A 3,306-nucleotide genomic window follows, 5' to 3' on the forward strand; every position below is an offset into this window, starting at 1 on the left:
TTCACTGAACCATCTCCAATAGCAATATACCTTTTCTAAAATAAGAGCCTCAAATTGCACACAATACTCTAATGTGGTCTCACGAGTGCCTTATAGAGCCTCAACATCACATCCCTGTTCTTATATACTATACATCGAGAAATTAATGCCAACAGTGCATTCGACTTCCTCAGAAACGTTTCAACTTGTAGGCTAACCTTCAGGGTATCTTGCCCAAGAACTCCCAAGTCCCTTTGATCTCTGTACTTTGAAATCTCTCTCCATCCAAATAATTGTATGCACGTTTAGTTTCTCCTTCAAAATGCATGTCCATACAATTTCCAACATTGTATTTCATTTTCCACTTCTTTGCCTATTCCCCTAAACGATCTAAATCGCTCTGCGAGCTCTCTGTTTCCTCGACACTACCCGCTCCTCACTTATGCTGCACCGGTGAAACACCACTGGTAACCGGCACCCAGACCAGTCGCGCAGGAGTTTCCTTTCAGAAATCTATACAGGCTTTGTCCTATCTTGTCATGTGCCTGCCGGTACTCCGTAATCTCATCCCTAACATCGATTCCGACAACTTCCCAACCACTGATAACTGGCTAACAGGCCTTCTTAAATAGTAAAATAACGTTTGGAATTTTTCTGTCATCCGGTACGCCAGAATCTATTGATTCTTGTTAGATTATTGTTAATGCCTCCACAATCTGTAGCATTAAAATTGTGGGGGTATAGCTCAGTGGTAGAGCATTTGACTGCAGATCAAGAGGTCCCTGGTTCAAATCCAGGTGCCCCCTTCAAAAAAAAAGTGACCACAGCGATGATACAAAATGTAATTTCATTTATTGAAGTTTAATGGCGCTAAGTGTGAGGTGCTAAATTTTGCTAGGACTGATCAAAATAGGCCACACATGGTAAATGGTAGGGCGCTGAGGAATGCAGTAGAGCAAAGTGATCTAGGAATAATGATGCATAGTTCCCTGAAGCTGGAATCTCATGTGGATAGGTTGGTGAAGAAAGCTTTTGGTATGCTGGCCTTTATAAATTATAGAATTGAGCATATTGAGAATTGGGATGTCATGTTAAAATTGTACATGACATTGGTGAGGCCAAATTTGGAGTATTGTGTACAGTTCTGGTCAGCGAATTATAGGAAAGATGTCAACAAAGTAGAGAGAGTGCAGAGGAGATTTACTAGAATGTTAGCTGGGTTTCAGCGCCTAAGTTACCGAGAAAGGTTGAACAAATTATGTCTTTATTTGTTGGAGCGTTGAAGGTTGAGGGAGGCCTTCATAGAGGTATTTAAAATTATGAGGGGGATAGATAGAGTTGACGTGGATGGGCTTTTTCCATTGAGAGTAGTGGAGATTCAACCAAGAGGACATGAGTTGAAAGTTAAGGGGCAAAAGTTTAGGGGTAACACGAGGGGGATTTTCTTTACTCAAAGAGTGGCAACTGTGTAGATCGTGCTTCCAGTAGAAGTGGTAGAGGCAGGTTCGATATTGTCCTTTAAAAAACATGAATAGGTATGTGGACAGGAAAGGAGCGTAGTGTTATTGGCTGAGTGCAGGTCGGTGGGACGAGGTGAGCGTAACCGTTCGGCAAGGATTAGAAGGGCCCGGATGGCCTGTTCCCATGCTGTAATTGTTATATGGTTATTCTCTCCCGCTACTTCCGTCAGAACCTGAGGGTGCATTCCATCAGGTCCAGGAGCAGGTAGCTTCCTGAGCACCTTCTCAGTCGTAATTTTTCCTGCACAATCTTCACTTCCCTGGCGCTCCTGAATGTCCGGTATACTGCAGACGTCTTCCACTGTGAACCCTGATGCAAAATACGCATTCAGTTCCTCTGTCATCTCTGCATCTCACATTGCAATATATCCCGCGTCATTTTCCAATAATCCTTTTTCTACCCTCGACTCCCTTTTACTCTTTATGTACTTAAAACAGCTATTAGTATCTTCATTGATATTAGTCACCAGCTTCCTCTTGTAATTCATCGTTTCCTTCGAAATGATCTTCTTTGTTTACTTCAAAAGATCCCCAATGTTTTATCATCCCACTAGCTGCAGTTTCCATTTACGCCGCCTCTTTTGCTTTTACTTCGGCTCCGACTTCACTTGTCAGCCACCTTAGTGTCCTTCCTCCTTTTGAAAATGTATCCTTATTTTTCTTTCCTGCAAATGTCCCTTTCCAGTCAACTTCGGCCAGTTTCCCTTCCATGCCATTGTAATTTCCTTTATTCCACTGACATACCGACACATTGGATTTTATTTTTCCCTCTCAAATATCAATATGAACTGGATAATAATGTGATCTCTGTTCCCTCAGGGTCCTTTAACCTTCAGCTCTCTTCCCAGCTCCGATCATTGCACAACACCCAAGCCAGCACAGCCGATCCGCTAGTGGGCTGAACAACAAGCTGTTGTAAAAAGCCATCCCTTAAACATTCTGCAAATTCTCTCTCTTGTGGTCCAGTAGTGACGTGCTTTTCCCAATCCGCTTTCATGTTAATATTTCCAATGATTATCATGACATTGCCTTTCTGACACGCATCTTCTATCTCCTGCTGTAATTGGTAAACCAACAGGCTGTTTGGAGGCCTGTATATAACTGCCATTAGGGTCCCGTTACCCTTGCCATTTCTTAACTCAACCCGTGGAGACTCTACACCTTCCAATCCTATGTCACCTCTTTCCGATGATTTAATATTATTTCTTATACACAGAGCCACAGCACCCCTTCTGCCTACTAACCTATCTTTCCGATATACCCTATATCCTTGGACGTTCAGCTCCCGATGGCAGCCATCCCTTAGCCAAGTTTCAGAGATAGCCATAACGTCATGTTTGCCAATCTGCAGCTGAATTTTCAGATCGTCCATTTTATTCCTTATGCTGCGTGCACTCATCCTACTTAACGTCGACCTGTTCAGGCATATCAGCCTGTTCTAGTTTGCTCATATTTGTCAAGGTTTTTCTTAATCGTGAATACTGAGAGAAACTATTCATTCAGGACCTTTCCTACCTCTCCGATACCAGGCCCATGTGTCCTCTGTTATTCCTGATCGGTCCTGTCGTGACAAACTTAATCCTTCAGTTCCCACATACGTGGAAAACGCCTTGGGTATTTACTCTCTTTCCTAGCAATATGTTAACCCTGTCTGATCGTAGATTCCTTGCTCTCTCACTGTAGGAATGCGTTGCCCAGCGCATCTGTGCCGCCGGCTCTCCACACCCACCCGGCCAAGCACTGCCGCTTTCTGAGATCGGTTCTCTGCTGACCAAAACAATCCCGTCAATAAAGGGACAGCGGTTGC

At 43.6% G+C, this 3,306-nt stretch overlaps 1 non-coding gene across 1 annotated transcript; it reads left to right on the forward strand.

The window, feature by feature from the left end:
* Positions 1-713: 713 nt before the first annotated feature.
* Positions 714-785, forward strand: trnac-gca (transfer RNA cysteine (anticodon GCA)). The gene has a single exon. It is a non-coding gene; the product is annotated as a tRNA-Cys (tRNA).
* The last annotated feature ends 2,521 nt before the right edge of the window (positions 786-3,306 follow it).

The sequence above is a fragment of the Hemitrygon akajei genome, unplaced genomic scaffold (assembly GCF_048418815.1).
Source record: "Hemitrygon akajei unplaced genomic scaffold, sHemAka1.3 Scf000068, whole genome shotgun sequence".
NCBI lineage: Eukaryota > Metazoa > Chordata > Chondrichthyes > Myliobatiformes > Dasyatidae > Hemitrygon > Hemitrygon akajei.